Genomic DNA, 21,080 nt, shown 5'->3' on the forward strand with positions numbered 1-21,080 from the left:
CCCCAAAATACAAGCTCAAGATTACCTTCTCCATTCACATCTGCCTTCCCACTCAAAATACATAATATGCAAAAGTCGTAAAATGGGATGCCTTTAAAGCTCCATGTTGACAAGAGATAGTCCTGATGTGTATTTTGGGCCTCACCATTCACTACTGTGTGATCCTTTGCAAGTGACTTCAATTCCTGAGTTCCGGTTTTCTTCTCTATAAAATGGATATAAAATAAAATATCTGTTGTTAGTGGTGAGAGTTAAGTGAATAATGTACATAAAGCAAACAGTACTTATCATTCTTCCTCATACCCTGTCCCATTTTCCCCCTTCTGTACAAGTTCTTTTGTAAGGCTATGAGATGTGTTCTCCAAACCAGTTTTCCTTCCCTCCTGGGTACACTGGAAGACTACATTTCCCAACCTCCTTTGTGGTTAGAGGCCTCATGTGACTGAGTTCTAGCCAATGAAATTTGGGCAGGAGTAATCTATTCTACCTCCAGGCCCAGGCCCTAAAATGTCTTGTAAGATCTTTCATGCTCCTTTTCTCCTCCATCCACCAACAGAATGTGGCTCAGGGTGACCTTGGAAGCCTACATGGTGAAGATGGTGGAGCCCCTGCCCGCAGAAATCTGTCCTTCACTGCCTGCTGCTTATCAGGCTGCTTGGACTCGGACATGTGTATTAAACCACTGAGATTTAGGGGTTGTTTGTTACTTCAGCTAGCAGTTAGCCTATCTTGACAAATAAAGAATTTTACAGAGACTCTACCTAGTGTATACACCTGTATACATTCATATTATAAGATTTCCCATGTATTTTAGAGTCTTCCTGGCCCCCATCCCCTTAAGCTCATCTATATGACCCAAGTTAAGAACCAGACCCAGCAATTGTTTTTAGTACTGATGGTGAGATAATTCCTGAGAGCAACTTTCTGGCTTCAGAGCTGCCCTGTAGCAAAGAGGTTTTGAAGAGAACTCTTTACTAAGAGATTTTAGTGTCAGCCTCCTTTCTTAGGACAGAGGTCTCCTAAGAGGGTTTTGCTAGTCATACACTCTCTTTCCGGCTATAGTTGCCAAAGTGCTTGCTTTTGTCCTCCCAGTACGTCCACCAGATTTGATGGGTCACACGTTACAGGCTCTGGCAAGGGCTCCTCTCAGCTGAGTCCCTGAGACTTGGCCCAGGTCCCCCTGATAAATCCCTGCCCTCCTTCTGGCTTGGGTGAGATGGGATCCTTCTGTGCTGCCTTCCATTGTTACATCGAGGGGAGCCTGAAGACTGGGGCTGAAATGTGTATCCATTCCCTCTCCTTAGAGCCAGCTGCAGGGTTGGGGTGTGGCCAATATCATTTGTTTTGCATAGGATTGTTGATTTCAGGGGTCAAGTACCACCTTTATGGTGTTACTTATAAACTTCATTTTATAAGAAGTTTATAAGTTTATAAGAATTAAAAATAATAAGGATCTTAATATATTGAATATCTGTTCTGTACCAGGCCTCCTGTTATTTCTTTAGATCCTCTCCATCATCCTGTGAAGTGAGTCTTAAGTAGCCCATGTGTTGATGCCGGCCCAGTGGCCCAGAGCTGCTGGAGGTAGACTGGAGACTCTAACAGGGATCAATTCAAAGGTAATAACCGTTAACTTTTCCTGAGTTAGGAACTGTGTATCATGATGTGCTTTTGATGAATCATTTCATTTAATTTTGATAATTTCTTTATGGAGTAGGAACTACTATTATTTCCATTTCACAGGTGGGAAAACCAAGGCTCAGTGAGGCAAATGATCTCTTTTCCCTAAGGTTTCATGGCTAAAAAAGGTGGTGCCCAGATTTAAATTCAAGTCACTCTTGCTTTCAAACTTGTACTTTCACTCATGCGGTACCTTGCACTGCCTCGGCTGCCACTTGGAAAGTGCAGAGGGGACCGGGTAAATACACTTCCAGGGGTCATGGCTTTGGGTGGAGAGCCAGCCTGTGGTCAGGTGGACAGCCCACTGAGTCAACACCTATTATGTACAAAGTCTGAGCCCGTGCCCCTGATACGATACAGGGGAGGTCCAGACTATCCCATGGCATTGGCGCCCTGGGTTGAGAAGAGAGCTGTGTATCTCTACCTGCAACCTGGATAAGTCAGTGCCCTGGCAAGGATAGATGCCACAAACCTCAGAGGAGAAAGAGAGCACCCAGAGAGGGGCAGGGATGGCTTTCCCATGGAAGTGGGATTAGATAAGCCTGCTCTGCCTGGATTTGAGTCCCAGCTAGCTCAGTGACTTTGGCTGCTGCTGCTGCTAAGTTGCTTCAGTCGTGTCTGACTCTGTGCGACCCCATAGATGGCAGCCCATCAGGCTCCACTGTCCCTGGGATTCTCCAGGCAAGAACACTGGAGAGGGTTGCCATTTTCTTCTCCAATGCATGAAAGTGAAAAGTGAAAGTGAAGTCACTCAGTCATGTCCGGCTCTTTGCGACCCCTTGGACTGCAGCCTACCAGGCTCCTCCGTCCGTGGGATTTTCTAGGCAAGAGTACTGGAGTGGGTTGCCATTGCCTTCTCCAGTGACTTTGGAGAGATTACTTAATTTCTCTGAACCTCCATTTTGCCATGTATAAAATAGAGATAGTAAAAGTACATAGCTCACTTGGTAAAGAATCTGCCTGTGATGCAGGAGACCCCGGTTCGGTTTCTGGGTTGGGAAGATCCCCTGGAGAAGGGAAAGGCTACCCACTCCAGTATTCTGGCCTGGAGATTTCCATGAACTAAGTCCATGGGGTTGCAAAGAGTTGGACATGACTGAGCAACTTTCACTTTTTCACCTACCTTGGAGGATTAAATATTAATATATAAAGTGTTTGGCACATAGGAAGCTCTTGGTTATATATTTATTTACTCTTTGCATCATCAGGGACCAGTGTACTTTCATTAGGTAAAGAAAGGAAGCTTAATGTACCAAGTGAGTATTATAAGCAAAGCTTCAGAGCTGAGAAAACGGAGGGGTTTTTTTTGTTTGTTTGTTTGTTTGTTTTCAGAATAATAAATGGCTCAGTTTGGCTGGTTCATATGGGAGCAATAGCAGATGAGGCTAGAAAGAGAGCCTGAGGCCAGATTGGTGAGGCCATGAGGAGCCATCGAGGGGTTTTGAGCAGGGGAGTGTCATAGCCAGAGCTGGGTTTTAGGAAGATAAGGCTGCCGGGTGTAGGGTGGATTGGGTGGGGACTGATGGGAAAATCCTTGTAGAACACTGTTCTCATCAGCCAGGAGAGAGGGCGGTGGCAGCTGGTAGGGCAGGAAAGTGTGAATGGGCACATGGCAGGGGAAGTCCTCTGGAGCTTGGCGCGCTGTAAGCTTGGTGCCGCATGGGGCGTGGGCTATACACACCCTTGGCCAAAGGCAGGCGCGACAGTGGTGCCCATCCAAGTCCAAGCGAGTGGCTGGGAACCAACAGCAGGGTTTTCCTTTTGCAGGCCCAGGCTTGGGAGGCCGTCCTTCTGGGATCATGTCATCACTGGTATCTTTGTTCCAAGAAAGAGACAAAAGAAAAACTAGAGAAAGGAGGGACCAGCCTCCTTTCGGTCCTGAAAACCCAGGGAGCCTGGTATCCTCAGGGTGGCAAAGCCCTTTGATGGTCTGGAAACAGGTTCCAGAAGACTCACTTGGAAGTGAGAAAGGAGGCAGGCTCCTTTTGGGTTTTCATCTAGGTTTTTGAAAAGCAAAGCAGGCTGGCGAGAGCCGCCTGTCTGAGGCGTGTTTTATCTTAACCTTTCCATGTAATCCTGAAAGCCCACCTAATCAATTGAAGATCATAAAATATTAGACTTAATGCTGCAAAGTGCGGCTTTTTAATTCACATAACAAGCTCCTAAATAATTCAAATAGCAAACAGACCCGGCAAGTCAATGGTGGGAGGCTGCCTGGATCAGCGGGAGAGTGTCAACACATGCCGCATTTCCCGGATCGACTCCATTTCAAGAACCCTATTAAGTTAATTGCCGGTTTCTGACAGCAGAGAGCATGCTGGGAGCACAGCAAGCTTTATTAGCCTCCGTGGCATCTGGAGACATCAGCCATTTTGCCCCTACTTGCAGGCATCGAGAGCAGCATGGAGAAAAGTAAATCAAATTATGAGACAATAAATGCTTTTGGCAACACGTGGGCATCAGATTCATCGGCGGATACAAAAGAGTTCGAGTGTCAATTGTTGGCTTGTTAAATTTTTTATAGTAACACCGTCTGTTGCGAAAGTCTCATAGGGTGACATGGAAGGGTGACATCATTTGGCACTGTCTGGCTGATGTAGGTCGACATTAGTGCAACTGAAGGGCCCCCACTCCCTAAAGAAACTGCTGGGTGGAGAGAGAGTTTGTAAGTAGAGCAGGAGTTGGGGTAGACATTTAGAGAGACCTCAAATAGTCCAGCTTCCTGAGTGGCTCAGTGGTAAAGAATCTGCCTGCCAATGGAGGAGACACAGGTTTGATCCCTGGGTCGGGAAGATCCCTCAGGAAAGAAAATGGAAACCCTCTCCAGTATTCTTGCCTGGGAAATCTCGTGGACAGAGGAGTCTGGCGGGCTACAGTCCATGGGGTCGTAAAGAGTTGGATAGGATTTAGTGACTAAACAACAACAGATAGCCCAGCTACTCCACAGAGCCCAAGCATTGCACGTTTAGGATTGTAGGCAGGTCTGTCTGGGTTTGGAGACCCAGTGGACACACCCATGGTGTTCTGGAGGCAGCTGGAGACGGGCAGGCAAGATGTGTGAAGTCAAGGTCCCCAGCCTTCTGTCCATTGGGAAGTTCCAAGTAGGCCATTTTTCCATGGCTAGCTGCTCTCCCCTTGGCAACCCTGATACATATTGAGTACGTAGTAGGTGGGGACATCCTGGCAGCTTGGAGATGTACCAACAGGCGCTGCTCTGTAGAAAGGGGCTCTGATCTATCCAATGCACATTTCTGCTACATGAGAAAACAGGCAGAGAGAGATTCCTCAACTGTCCCCAGGTCACATAGCCAGCCAGTTCTCTTCTGGCATCATCCCGTTTTGTGCTGTTTCTCTTTTAGGCCTTAAGAATGTGGTGCTATGGTGACAACCTAGATTAGATCTAGATTATCCTCCTGATTCAACAGTTTATTGTCTGTCTGACCTTGACTTAAGCTAAGTATGTATAATAACTTCTCTGTCCTTCTATCCTGTTGGCAATATGAGGATGAGAGTGCTTACTTGGTGGGAGTTTTATGGACAGCATCGAACTAATGATAGGTGAGATCGAGAATCTCAAGCTCGATAGCTCGGGACTAAGCATAATGTCATTACCCTCAACTGTGTGGGCGATTCATGTGACAGAGAGACGAGCAAGATTATTTTATGCTTCTCGATGATTCTTTTACAAACCAACGACCTTCCAATTTATTTGCACATCTGAGTTTTTACATCAAGTTTACATAAAGTGAGACAAATGATGTGCCCAAGTCTCTCCTTGCCCGAGTCCTGAGATCTAGCCTCAGTGTCTGCAGAAATAACACTTCTTCCAGAATCAGGGCCTTGATATGATAGGAATTCAATAAGTAAGAACATTGTAAATGACTGGTGGAGAGAGGCTGGGGAGGCTGGGGGTAAAATCAGCACAGATAGAAGTACAGCAGGTGGACTGTCTGTTCTGATCCTGGTTCTCAGACTCCCTTGTGTTCCTGGGGTTACTGCACTTTGATGCTGGGAGGGGTCTTGGAGATGGAGTCTGGCATCCTTGGGAAATTGCCGCTGAGAAAGAGTTGGTGACTAGCCTGAGGTCGCACAGCCAGACAGCGGCGAAGCCAGTGACAGGGGCTGGGTCTCCTCCTGCCAGTCCTCAGACAGTTAGGATTGATGTTTATGGCATTAGAGCTGATTCCACTTTGCCTGGGAAAGAGAACAAGTGTATACGTATGCGTGCGTGATTAGTCGTATCTGCCTCTTTGTGACCTCATGGACTGTAGCCCGCCAGACTCCTCTGTCTACAGGATGTCCCAGGCAAGAAGACTGGAGTGGGTTGCCATTTCCTTCTCCAGGGGATCTTCCCGACCCAGGGATCAAACCTGTGACTCCTGTGTTTCCAGCACTGGCGGGTGGATTCTTTACTAGTGTCACCTGGGGAGAATGTGCCATGGCCCCAAGACCTCTCTCTGAAAATAATAACATCAATGCGTAACTAATCTGTAATAATCACAACTGTTATTCCTAAGGGCTGAATTTCAGGGACTTGATTTATGTTATCCATGGAGCCCTTTGTGGTGGACATTACTGGGACTCCCATTTTTCAGAGAAGGAAGCTGAAGCTCAAGGGTTAAGTGGTTTTGCCCAAAGTGACACAGCTGTTAAGATTCAAAGGTAAGACTTGAACCAAGGCTCATGCAGACTTATGTTCTTTTCCTGCGGCAGCACCCTGACCCGCATTGGATTTTGGCTTAGGTTGGAGGTCTCTAGAATGTAAAACGGGGAGGGACGGATCACTGCCCAGGGCTAGAACTAGCCAAGATCAGTGGGCACTAGTGAGAAGATGCTGTTGGATGCTCCCCTGGCACTGGGATGTTCTGCCCCCTTACATACCACCCCCACTTGTATATCCTGCCAAGCATGGGTTAGTAGCCAGGGACACAGAGCAGTCTCTAGTAACTCAATATATATGTTAGTTACTAGATATATATTGCACCCAACAGAAAACTGCAAAAACAGTGGCTTAAATGCATAAAGGTTTTCCCTCTAATGTACAAGAAGTCCTGGGGAGGCTGGTGTGGTGACCTCACGATCATGTGGGGCCCAGTCTGTGTCTCTCTTCTTGCTCTGCCATTCCCAACACTTGGCTTCCATCCTCGGTGTGCCAAGATGTCTGCTGTCGCTCCAGTCATTGCGTCCACATTCCAGGCAGCAGGAAGGAAGGAACAGGGTAAAACAAAGGGGTCTTTCTCCTGTCATCTCTTCTTCCTTTCAAAGAACCTTCCCTGAAATCCTCTGTGAGTTTCTCTTGTTTCAGTGACCATACCTTAGCCACATGGCCATACTTAGCAGGAAGCAGAATCTTGAACTGGACATATCGCTACCTCAAGAATATAGAGCTTGTGAGCAAAGAGTAATGGAAGAAACAGCAGGCAGACCCTGCCATGGCACGATTCTGTGGCACCTCTCCTACTTGCAAAGTGCTGATGACTGAGAACAGTGACGTTTTGAATCAGAGAAAACTCTAGTTAGCTCTGGTCTGAGTTTTGTTTAACACACGTGGAGATAATTGGAAACGCCCTGGGATGCCTCAGACCTAGGGTTGGAACCACTGTGCTTTCTGGGGCTGTTTGTTTCGGGGATGGCAACAATGATGAAATCAACAGTAATTCACACTGTCAGCAACTTTCATCCTTCACTGTCCCTTTTCAAATTATGAACACGTTTTATTTCTCTGGATTTCTGCTGTTCATGACACATTTACTCTGTGGGTCTTCTGAGGTTGATTGGAGGATGCGTTTCCTCTTCTGGAGGAGTCACATGATTAATAGGCTGTAGAAACAAATACAGACACCACTGAGTCAGCTCCACCCATGTCCCAGGCTCTGTACATGTGGCACGTCATGTTATTCTCACAACATGAGAATATGGGAGAGGGATTATGATCCCATTTTACCAATGAAAAGTAGAGGCTCAGAGAGGCTAAGCAACTTGACCAAGATCACACAGCTGGTGCTTTGGACTGAATGTGTGTCTCTCCCCTCCTCCCACTCACCCCCCAACCACTGCAGTTCATATGTTGTAACCCTAACCCCCAATGTGATGGTATTAATATCAGGAAGTGGGCCTTTGGGAAGTAATTAGGTTTGGATGCGGTCATGAGGATGGAGCCCCATAATGGGATTGGTGCCCTTAAAAGGGGATGAAGATTGCAGAGCTCTCTCTTTCTCTGCCAAGTGAGGACATAGTGAGAAGGTGGCTGTCTGCAAGCCAGGAAAAGAGCTGTCACTGCACGCTGACCATGCCAGCACCCTGCTTCCAGGCTCCAGGACTGTGAAAAATAAGCATCTGCTGTTTAAACCCTCAGTTTGTGGCACTTTTGTTGTAGCAGCCTGAACCGACTAGGAGCTTCCTAGGTGATAAGGTAAGGAATCCACCTGCCAATGCAGGAGATGCGGGTTTGATCCCCGGGTTGGAAAGATCCCCTGGGGGAGGGAGTGGCAACCCGCCCCACTATTCTTGCTGGGGTAATCCCATGGACAGAGGAGCCTGGCAGGCTACAGTCCTTGGGGTCGCCAAGAGTCAGACATGACCTAGCAACTAAGCTCGCATGTGTGCAGAGCTGACCAGGACAGCTGGTCGGTGCAAGAGCTGTGCTTTCCCTCACACCACGAGCCCACCTCACACATCCCCATCCTTCACGCTCCTTCCCCATTGCCGACGACGACAACAGGGCCGTCACTGAGACCTCCAAGCCTCTGCTGTCTTCTGAAGTCCCTTCTTACCTCCAGCTCCTCCTTCTTGCTCCTCAAGCCCTCCTCTTTCGGAAAGACCCCTTGAAAACTTGCCATAGGAATCCAGTTCCATCACCTGCCCCTGTGTGGGCTCTGCCAGCCACACCTCCTTTCTGGCCCCACCTGGCGCATGCTCTGGTCCAGCCCATGTTCCCGCATCTCAGCTCATCAAGTCATCATAGTCCACATCACCTGCTACCTAGGACCGGGGTCCGTAAATAGGAACAAAACATAGGTGGTCCCCATCCGCTGCACTCATCCCCAGCTCACTGAGCGAAACCAATGACTCTGAGGACAAAACCAGAAGCCCCTCTCCCTGCAGCCCCAAGAGGCAGGGAGGGCTGTGTGTGCAGCTGAGGCCTGGCTGTCTGCCGGCGCCGCTCACATCCTCATATACATAATCTAAATATATACTTTGAAAATTGAAAAAGTGCTCACATATAGAATGTGGCTGCACTCTCTTTGAACATGTCTCTTTAAAGACAAAATTTGCCAAGTGCTTTCCTGCCCTTAAGGAGACACTTGAACATGGCAGCAGATGTAAAATGGAAATTGAAGTGTCTCTCCCAGGCCACCGTACACGTATAAAACAGGCACAATCTATTCTAAGCGCTCATTAATAGCTGGTCTCTGAGGGCCCTGGCAGCAGCCAGAGGATCTTACTCATTAAAAAGGTGGTGAGGTAGACTTTTGTGCCTTCCCTGCTTCTCGCTGCGAGATCCTGGTGTTTAGATGTCGCCGGCAGGCCCCGAGATTGCTGGCACAGGTGACTATTTTCTGAAGGGTCTGAGAGTGTCGCTGGCTCATTGGTGGGGCAAGAAACCCTTGTCGCTTTTCGAGGGGGAATTCATCCCTCTTCAAGGTGGGCCCAGAGCAGCGTTATCTGAAGACAGGTGCAGAGAAGAGAGAGCTTTAGTTTGTCAGCTAATCAAACGATCATCAGTGATGCTCAGCACAGCATTGTGGTCCTCTGAACGCCACTGTTAATGACACAGAGTCACCAGGCTTGGTCCTGGCAGGGAGGCCTCGGGTCTCTAGACCCTTGGAATCACAGGGCTGACAGACAGCCCCTTGGGTTTCACAACCAGCAGTGATCACTTGCAAGAGAGCCATTGGTTTATTCTAGCAAAAGAGAATCCTCAGCTCTTTTAAACCTCCCTCCCTCTTTGTTCTTTGTTTTGATTCTCCCACTGTTAGGATCAGTGTTTTGTCCTCTTCTCCTCTCTTATGGGGAGAGTGACATTGTCCTGTCCCCATTGGCATATCAGTGGGGATTCTGGACAGTTTTCTAGGAATTGGGAGGTCTGCCTGTCCACCCAGAAACCTGGGTGGAGGCAGGGAGCGCCATGGCCTCCACACTCCCGCACGTCCCAAAGCCACGTTTTCCTGCTCTGGAACCGTGCTGTTGTTTTCCTTGACTTGCTTCTAATGCTCGTCTCGTGGTGGCTCACATGTCACCTCCTTGGAGAGGCCTTTCTTAATGTGACTGCTTCCCCGCCACTTTGTTACATGAACACAATTTGGAATGACCTTGTTTACTTGGTAGCTCCCTTGATAACTGTGGTCTCACCCCCACGCCAAGGGTAGGTCTGGGGGCATGGATCTTCTGTCTTTTTACCTGTTTTTGCCACTGCTCGGCAAGGAGCCGGACCCCCCAAAACACTTGCTTTATTGAATTCATCCTAGCTAACAGAGGGATGAATCAGGGGCCTGAAATGGCACCCCACTCCAGTTCTCTTGCCTGGAAAATCCCATGGACGGAGGAGCCTGGTAGGCTACAGCCCATGGGGTCGCAAAGAGTCAGACATAACTGAATGACTTTACTTTCTTTCACTTTACGTTTCTGTCCCAAAGCTGGGCTCTTAGTCACCCCACTGGGAGATTTGTGTGTGAGTGTCCCTTTGTAGCTTCTAGGCTGTGGTCCCCAACTCTCCCTGGGGTGTTCCCTGCAGGAGTGCTACAGGGCTGCCCTACCTGGTACATTATTAAATCAGGATCACCCCAAGGACAGACCTGAGATTCAGACAAGAAGAAGGTCATGGTATAGAGTTCCCATAGGGAATGTTTCCTCGTTTGTTTTTATGGCACAACATCAACTCTGGATTGAGAAATTCATTTATCTATCTTCACCCCACATTAGCAGGTATAAAATGTATTATTTTTGAAGTGCTAATAATGAATTGAGTGGTTTAAACTAAACTTCAAAATAATGAAGCTCAGTATGAATAAAATAGGTTCAGGGTTAGAGGGGGTGGGGATATATACAGAGAACATTCTGGAATTATGATTACTTTGTACATAAAGAGCACTGGCTCATCCATGGAAGTATTTGAGTTGGCCTAGAGATATGCAGCCGACATCATTTCACAAATGATGAGGATTTCAACCAGAAATCCTCAGGGAAGAGAAATAGGCAGCAAAATCCATTCAAGTGAGGACTTACTATGCAACGTGTCCACCACTAGGGTCCAGATGCTTTGGGGTTACTATGTATTTGGCTCTGAATGTCTGAGAAGCCAAAGTCAAGAGAGAAAAAAGAACAGATGAGGTTTGCAGGAGGTGCAAGTTCTTGAACTCTGGAGGGAAGTCAACTGAGAGGGAAGAGCACAGATAATGTTGACTCTTTTGAAAAAAGGATTTCAAATAATTTCTTAAAAGATCAAAGATTTGTCAACCAAGTTCTCAATGTACCCATCAGGCTGCTGAACTATCCGTCTCCAGTTAGTTAAAACCACCTGGGGGCTGGTAATCTGATGGCCCAGGGGTACCACTGTTCAAAATCCCCTCAGGCCTCCATCTGAAGACCCACCATTAGGGCATCGCTTCCTGGAAAGAGCATGTGATTATGCTGCTGTGTGAAGGAGGCTGCAGAAATGGGCTGTGTTTAGGATGAGGGGGGCAGAGGGCTGGGACCCTGCGACGTGGGGTTCAGGGTTCGAGGAGATGCTGAAGATGGGTATACTGATTTCACAGTGGGATTGGATGGTGTGGATGGTTGGTGGGATAAAGGTCCAGTTGGGGCACCACTGAGCCAAGCTTAGATGTGACCCTGGTCTTGTCTGTGTACAAGGCACCCAGAAGCGTGACTGGTCCACAGCATCTTTGGAATCCCCAGACTGTCCTGACCCCGGGATCAACATCTCTTCCTTCCCTGAGAGCACTGTGTATTCATCTTCGTCTTTTAAGCAGCTGATATGACACTGAACAAATATCCCTGAATGAAGGAATGGATTAACTAACTGAGCAAGTGAGTGCCAGGGCTACTACCATGGTCCAAATCCCATCTTTCTTTCAGCTTTTGCTCAGGGTCACTTTCTCCAGGAAGCCCTCCCTGAATTCACCTGCCCGATACCATAGGTGCTAATAATGGGTGTGAGCCAGTGGCTCCATGGTAAAGAATCCGCCTGCCAGTGCAGGAGACATGGGTTTGATCCCTGGGTTGGGAAGAGCCCCTGGAGGAGGAATTCTTGCCTGGGAAATCCCACGGACATACAGTCCATGGTGTCACATGAGTCAGACAGGACTAAACAACAACAACAAGAACAAAATAGGTAGGTCTTTTTTTGTGTTCTCTGTTGTCCCTCATTCCAGCTAGACAAACTCATTTTTCCAAAATACCTTCATTCAGTTGCTATGTATTCCCCACACTGTGCTAGACAGGAAGAGTTCAAGAGTAAACCAGACAGACAAGGAGTGATAGTCTAGTGCAGGGATTGTTGATTCACAAAAACAGGCAGGGGCCAAGCCCAGCCTCTGCCTGTTTTTGTAAATAAAGTTTTATTGGTGCACAGACACACCCATTTGTTTACATATTGTATGTGACTGTGGGTTTGAGTGAGAACGGCAGAGTTGAGTTGTTGTAACAGAGACCATATGGCCAGCAAAGCCTGAAATATTTGCTCTCTGGTCCTTTCAGAAAAATGTGCTGACCCTGCTGGGGAATACAATCTAGAAAAAGATCTTCACAGCGGGATGTGTGCCCTGAGGGGCCAGAGCAAGGTGACATAATCGAGACTAGCTGGGTGGGGGGTGTGCTCTTGTAGATTGGGTGGCTAGGGAGGCCTGCTCTCCTGGAAATGTCACCTGAGTGGAGACACGAAGGAGGAGAAGGTTGCCATGTGAACAGCTGGACACGAGCATCCTGGTGGAGGGAGCAGCGTGTGCAAAGGCCCTCTGATGTGTTGGAGGAAAGGAGAAAAGCTACAATGTGTGGCTGAGAACATCCTAAACAGGAGGAGTGCAGGAGATCAGTGTTGGAGAGGCAGGCAGGGGTTAGATCTGTGATTCCCAAGGAAGGTGATTTTGCCCTGAGTTCATTTGGGATATCTGTTGGAGTGCAAGTGTGCTCAGTCATGTATGACTCTATGCAACCCCATGGACTGTAGCCTGCCAGGCTCCTCTGTCCTTGGGATTTCCCAGGCAAGAATGCTGGAGTGGGTTGCCATTTCCTACACCAGGGTATCTTCCCAACCCTGGGATTGAACCTGCATCTCTTGTGTCTCCTGCATTGGCAGGTGGATTCTTTACCACTGTACCACCTGGGAAGCCATTCGTTGGGGGAGGGGAGTGCCATATATGCCGTGAGTAGGCACTAAGGGTGCAAGACTTCAATCAGCATATCCAAGAGTCCTACACATAGATGGGCTGGCCTGGTTCCTGCAGGCTTTAGGATGTTCTGGTAGATATTCATGTAGATAAAAAGCCAATTTCTAATAACCTGAATCTGGGTATAACTCTCTAATTCACATAAACAGAAAATAATTTTAGCACAGTGTTAATTATACATTGAATTTTCTAGGAATGGAGCTACTATATAAATTAAGGGATGATTGCTCTGTGTTTTGTTTGGAATATTACCAAGTGGTGCTTGTCATGTTGGGAAAATGTCACCCATGGCAACATCACTCTTGGTATTTGAGTCTCCAAACACCACCCTGTCATCAGGTATGAGTTTCTTGTGACATTCACTATGATTTTACACACAAACACAAGTCCTTGTGTTGAACAGTGAAGTTGTGTCAGAGAACTGTCCAGTTGAAATGCATCTTTTTTTGATATGAATTATGTCTCCCTCCCATATGAAAGTTAATATATTAATATATCAATTAAAACATCTTGTGAGTAGATGAATTCTATTACTATTTCCACTGAATTCTATATCAGGATATCAAAGGAGCATTACAAAATATTGGCTGAGACAAGTCCTGGGACTGGATCCCAAAGTTTTCCATACATCTTGATACAGGGTTTGGATTTTATGCTGAAGAAAACAAGGAGCCATGGCAAGATCTTAAGAACAGTGATGGGTTCTTTCAGGCAAGGGTGATGATTATACCTCCTCTTTTTCTCTTTGATCTGCCATCCTTCTCCTTCCAGCACCTGGCACGATGCTGGGTGCCCAGCAGGCACTCTGTAAATTAAAGTGCTACCAGCCAGAACAACCACAGCCCATGAGCTAAGCAGGTCTGTACACCTCCCATACAAACTGAGATTGCTGAGGCCAACAGGGGTTAAGTTACTTTCCTGGACCAGGTAATATCTGGTAAGTGATATCTGATAAATAGATATCTGTATGCTTGAGTTGGGGGTTGTTGTTGTTAAGCTGCTAAGTTGTGTCCGACTCTTTTGAGACCCTATGGACTGTAGCCCTCCAGACTCCACTGTCCATGGGATTTCCCAAGCAAGGATACTGGAGTGGGTTGCCATTTCCTTCTCCAGGGGATCTTCCCAAACCAAGGATTGAACCTGTGTCTCCTGCATTGGCAGGCAGATTCTTTACCCCTGAGCCAGCTGGGATGCTCTGGGTTGGGGTTACCCATCTCCTTTTATTGCCCCTGAGAGCAGTTCTTGGGGCTTCCCTGTTTGCCCAGCTACCCACTAATTCTGCTCAGGCCCAGCACTGCCCACAGGCCTACCTGCCTCTCTCCTGTTACCTGACTGAGGCTGCAGGCATCATTATGTCCCAGGAGCCAGCTTCTCCACCTTCGATCCTGGCCAAGATCTAAGAATATCTCCGAGAGTATTCCCCAACACCTGCAACAGATGTGCCCACAAATTACCTGGTCCCAGGGGTAGGGAGCAGGCCAGGAAAGGGCAATGCTTTCCTAAAAGCATTACACACTTAATTTGCAAAGTTACATCACACATATGTGCACAGGTCAACTTTCTGGGAGCTTATTTCAGAACCGGAGGCAGGTCAGGGATCCTGAATGTGTCCTTCACAGAGAAGGCAGGGAGGCCTGTAGACGTTCCGTGAGTGTCAGATTCTTTCACACGAACCAGGGCAGATGGGGAGAGGTGGATATTTGAGGGGCCTGTTTCATCTCTGCATGGGCCCAGTGGGTGCCTCGACAGACACCATCTCACTTCTTCCCAGGAAAGCCCCTACTAAATGCACATGCGCGGATTCTCATCTCCAGGTGTGGAAACTGAGGCCGGATGAGGTCAGGTGTCTTTCTATCTCTTACAGACCATGTGACATGGGCAGAGTCTGAATTTGAACCCAGGTTCCAGACTCCTAATTCTACTTTTTCCCCACCACCCAATGCAGTGAGAGATGGAACAGGGGTGATATGTGTTACATATTAATTTTTAGAGTGCAGTTGCACATATACATCCGGCTACACTTCAAAAAGTCTTTATTGAAGTATAGTTAATTTACAATATTGTGTTAGTTTCAGGTGTACAGCCAAGTAATTCAGTTTTACAATACATATTTATATATATTCTTTTCCAGATTATAATTTATTGTAAGATATTGAGTGTAGTTCTGTGTGCTACAAAGTAAATGCCCTTATTTACAAGACAGAAACAGATTTACCCAAAAAACAAACATGGTTATCAAAGGGGAAAAAAGGTGGGGGAGGAATAAATTAGGAGTATAGGATTATATACGCACTACTACGCTACTAGTAATATACACAGCACTATATATAAAGTAGATTTTAAAAGGACTTACTTAACTATAATTTAAAAAAGTTATTTAATGGCCTTGGGTACTTTATTTATAAGAGTCACAGAGAAAACTAGGGAACCTATGTGAGATTACAGCCAGGAGTGGACAAGGAACTGTCTACAGAAGCAGTGAAACAGCAAATTGTAAAAATGAGTAAGATTGAGTTCACTCGACAGTTGTGTCAAATTCAGCTCATTTCATTGACAAATAAATTGCCTTGAATTATTATTCATAATGTTAAGGTTTTACAAAATAAACGTGGTCATTGCATACTCAGAGGGGACCATTTAGAAGTCCATTTATTTCTAAAACTAATATTAGATACAATACAGTTGCAAAGTTAGAACCCTCATTCTTCCTTATGCTTTTATATTCTGCCTCTAAAATATATTTGTTTCTTCTCCTAGTTATTGTTTTTACTGTGATAAAACATGCATGCCATAACATTTTTTTAAATTTTATTTTATTTTTAAACTTTACAATATTGTATTGGTTTTGCCAAATATCGAAATGAATCCGCCACAGGTATACATGTGTTCCCCATCCTGAACCCTCCTCCCTCCTCCCTCCCCATACCATCCCTCTGGGTCGTCCCAGTGATTTTTAACTGTATCAATAGAGTCCAGCGGCATCAAGTCCATTCCTACTGTTGCACATACCTATACTTTTTCATGAAACGTAAAAAATCTCTTCTGAAAATTCTAGCAAAGAACAAACGAATCAAAGGCATGGAGAAAAGTCAGCCCCGCACGCCCCCAGATCCCCTTCCCCGGGTCCAGGGAGCACTTGTAAGCAGGTCTGCTTGTCTAGTGAGATGTGGATTTCTGCCAGATTTCCTCATTCGGTGAGACTTCCTCACTCCTTACCACCGAGAGAGCGTCTCAAACCCAAGCTGCCTCTTCCCTACCTCTATATTTCCAAGCAACGTTTCCCCGACCAGATTTACATTTTCAAAAACCCTTCAGATAATCACAAACCCAAGAAACTTCCACTCCTCTGAGGTTTAATTAGGAAAAACTGTCTTCCTGGTACTTCCGAGCGCCTGCCTCTAAATTTCTTGGCGGAAAGGCTAGGTTCACGGCAGATGAGTGGGAGCTAGCAGAACCTGCGAATCGCCTCCCCCTTCGTCCCCGTCTCTCCCCAGCGACCGGGAGAAGGCTGGGCTGCAGGTCATTGAAATCACACTGTGCGTGTGCCCTCTGTCATTAGGACCTAGAGAATGGGGACGATCGGAACGCAGGATAACACATTAGCGATAGATAATAGAGTCTAAATAAACATAATCAGCTTTCCTCTACGTCTCCAGACCAAAGCTTATCTATAAATACCCTAATGACGCCCCACCAGCCAATTACTCGTTTCTTGGAAGAGCCCCTTATTAATGGCGTTTGCAGTGAGGGAAAAACATTAATTATTGGACACAGTGGGATCTTTTACGTGCTGTCTGGTCCGAACAGCACCAATTAATGCAACAATTATTATCAACGACTGTGGCAGCATACTGAGCGCAGCCACCCTGGGCTGGCTGGATGGGGTGGGAGAACCTGTGTGCTGGGGGACCATCACCCACTTGCTGTTCCGGGACTCTGCTTCTTCCTCACTGCGGAAACTGCTGGAACAAAGCAGAGGGTGGCCAGAGCGTGTTGGGTGTTCCTTTTTTTTTTAAGTTATTTATTTATTTTAATTGGAGGATAATTACTTTACAAAATTGTGATGCTTTTTGCCATACATCAGCATGAATCAGCCAAAGGCATACTTGTGTCCCCTCCCTCCTGAAGCCCCCTCTCTACCCACCCTATCCATCCAGGTTGTCACAGAGCACTGGCTTTGGGTTCCCTGTGTCACAGGTTTTTCCTTTTAAGCCTGAGCATAATGCTCCTGGGGTGCTAAGTAGGGGCGAGGAGGAGGAGTCAGGCACTGGTCTGTTGTGTTGAGTTGTTCAGTGAAGCCAGGTAGAATATTGGAGAAGACAGGCCACCCTTCTGCAGAGAGGGGTGCACCTGGCTTGCCCACCCTTACCCCCCACCTCTAGTCCCTTCCCTCTCACTTATCACACTGCAGTCCCACGGTGTCTCGCTCAGCTTTTCCAATTCAGCTGTGATCCATCTGCCCCAGGACATTTACACAAACTTGAAAGATTTCCTGCCCTTTGCAAGGCTGGCTCTTTTCCAGATGTAGTATGAAAGTTCTCTCTGTAGTGAGGTCCTTCAAGAGCCTGAGCCCATAAAACAGCTTGCCCTTAATATTAGTCACTTCTTGTTTCTATTCTTTACTCAGCATCTATACTAAATTATAGGGCTTCCCTAGTGGCTCAGAGGGTAAAGAGTCTGCCTACAACGCTGGAGACCTGGGTTTGATCCCTGGGTCGGGAAGATCCCCTGGAGAAGGCAATGACAGCCCATTCCAGTACTCTTGCCTGGAAAATCCTATGGACTGAGAAGCCTGGTAGGCTACAGTCCATGGGATCACAAAGAGTCTGATACGACTGAGCGACTTCACTTTCACTTTCATATTGAATTATATTTAACAAACATTTATCATTTTATTTGTGTTTGTTTCTCCCACAAGAATGCCAGCTCCGTGAGAGCGGAAAGTCAGTTTTCTCAGCACGTCTTGGAGTGTCTTGCATGTAGTAGTTGCTCAATAAATATTTGGTGAGTGAAAAAAAACAGTGAAGTATAGAAACAGTTTATACTTAAGGGGCTCCATACTCTTATTTTGGCCACCTGATGCAAAGAGCCAAACTCATTGGAAAAGAACCTGATGCTGGGAAAGATTGAAGGCAGGAGAATAAGGGGACAACAGAGGATAAGATGGTTGGATGGCATCACCGACTCAACGGACGTGAGCTTGAGCTAACTCTGGAAGATGGTGAAGGTTAGGGAAGCCTGTCGTACTGCAGTCCATGGGGTTGCGAAGAACCAGAGACAACTGAGCGACTGAACAACAACAACAAAATACCAGATGCCATAAAGACCAAACCAGCAATTCTGTTGCAGAAATTCCACAGGAAAAAAAAAAAAAAAAGCCCAAATTGCTCTATTAATAGCAATAATGTCTCCTGCAAACTCTATGTAGACTCTGCCTCTGCATTTGAAAAGTGATGAGCATGCTTGAAGGAACTTGATGGACTGTCTTGTAAAATATGGGCCTCTATTATTACCCACATCATGGCACTTTATTGGAGATGGCTAGAAATGAACCTTCCCTGCCCAAGGTATAAAACAGTTGCAGGAATGCTTTTATTTTTCTCTTCTCAGTGACAAGCAGAGGATCTCTTCTGGGAGGCATTAATTACAGAGTACTTTGGAAAATTGGTTCAGAGAAGGCTGGGAGAATTCCCCTGGGCCTTGGTCAGGGCTCTGAGAAGAGGGTGTGCCCTTGTGGTCCTCCTGGAAAAAGAGCTCCAGGCTATTTCTACTACAAATTACCCTTTGGAGTGTTAAAGTTGCTTATTTGTGTTATTCAAAATCAGAGTCAAGTTCAAGATGTTCATTCAACCTCACTGAACCTCAGCAACCCCCAGGGCCACTCACTGGGGTCCAGTCTCATGCACCCTTGACTGAGGTGGTCTTCTCCTGAGGTTTTCTTACTGACGTGGGACCATGGAATCTTAAAAGCAGCCGTGGGGAGTCCTTAGCCTAGGGCTGCTGTACAGATGTGGCCATGGCAGCCTTTACCATCCCAATTCCCCTAAATAACTGTCTCCAGGGAAACACTTAGAAGTAATGGGCACACTCAGGGCATCTGTCAGGGCTGTTTTTGCTTTCATCTCCTAGAGGGTGGCAATGACCTCAACTTGCAATGATCTCACTCCGTTTGCATGCCTCCAGCACATTTGGTCTTGACCCTGTGATCGAGTTCAAGACTACCCAGCATCTAGGCAGTTGAGGGGCAGACAGATTGTAAGCTGGTGGAGGCCGGGGACTGCAACGTCCCCACCCCGTTCAGTGCCAGCTTGGCGATGCCAGCTTGGCAGTGTTCAAGTCTGTCTCAATGCCATGTTGCACTGACATTGTGAGTCTCTTCATCTCCACCCTACCCCTCCGACACCCGACCAGCCTGTGATTCTTGGACAGCTAGAACCACAAACTTGCATTCATCTCTAGTGCCTAGTGCAGGGCCCAAGCCCCTGAAATGACTTTCAGACTTCAGAATGAGGGAAGTCACAGGTCCTTGAATGAAGCTGCAGCAAGGAGGTGCACAAGATGACAATTCCCACTGCAGAAGTACCTCCCTCTTCCTTCTCCTTGAGAAAGTGCATTTGGGTTACTGTGGACTTCCAGATGCCCAGGATGAAAATTAAAATGAAGCATTAGAGCGAAGTCATTCCGAACAAGGAGGTCGGCTCATCTGGATTTGAATCTTGGTCCTGCCACCTACTGGCAGGAGGCATCGAACACGAAACTGAATCTTCCGGCACTTTGGTTTCCTTGTGTCTAAGATGATGTCTCAGTCAATGAAGAATCTGGCTGCAATGCGGGAGAGCTGGATTCGATCCCTGGGTCAGGAAGATCCCTTGGAGAAGGGAATGGCACCCCACTCTAGTGTTCTTGCTGGGAGAATTCCATGGACAGTGAAGCCTGGCAGGCTATAGTCCATGGTGTTGTAAAGAGTAGAACACGACTGAGCAGCTAACACACTTTCAAGATAGAAATGGCCAAATTCTCTTCACTTGGGTGGAGTGTTCCATGGAGTGATGTCAGTAGAGTGTTTACCACGATGATTAGGATAAGATAAACTTCTAATAGATGTTAGCTGCTGTGATTACTGTGTTATAAATGGAGAGCTTCAGCACACGGGACTGAGGTCAGCTGATAGATTTGTACTGGATGCTCACTGGGGGGGCTAAGTGTTGTCCTCTGCCCTGAAGATGCCATGGTGACAAAGGTTGAATCTATCCCAGAGAATCTGTTGCACATTAACGATGCATGGCTTACTGCCGACTGGAACTCACTTATCCTGGAGACTCTGGCCCGTATCTTGCAGAAGGACACCTTACATGGATGCAGTGTTTGACAAAGGAAAGGAAGACCAGAGATTGTGGGGTGTGGGCTGCTTCCAAAGGCACCAACGGCAGTACTGGGGTATATTTCACACCTTGCTGTAGTCCCCAGACTGTGCTGGACAATTACTGCATGTATGCATACTCAGTCAGTCGTGACTGACTCTTTGCAACCCCATGGACTGTAGTTTGCCAGGCTCCTCTGTCCATGGAATTTTCCAGGCAAGAATATAGAAGTGGGTTGCCATTTCCTATGCCAGGGGATCTTTCAAACCCAGGGATCAAACCTGCATCGGCAGGCAGATTCTTTACCCCTGTACCACCTGGGAAGACCCTGGACAATCATTAACCATCTTTAAATCAACCAGTGCCTGCAGCCATGTAGAAATGCCCATGTCAGAGGCTCTAAATCATGGGCTGCAATTCAGATTGTCTGCCATTAGAACTCTAAATCAGGGCTCGTGTTTGAAACTGCTGTTTATTTTCTCTGTGGCATCCTGATGTATTTCTTAATCAACTGATAGATACTATCAGCTGCTCAAGGGGATGACTGTCTATTTCTCCAGGATACCGCGAAACTCCCTAAGTGAATGTCATGTGTGCAATATAGCAGCTATCTTATTTGGCCTCCCCAAATGTACTTTCTAAATTTGGAGAA

Source organism: Bubalus bubalis, chromosome 23 (genome assembly GCF_019923935.1).
Source record: "Bubalus bubalis isolate 160015118507 breed Murrah chromosome 23, NDDB_SH_1, whole genome shotgun sequence".
Classification (NCBI taxonomy): Eukaryota; Metazoa; Chordata; class Mammalia; order Artiodactyla; family Bovidae; genus Bubalus; species Bubalus bubalis.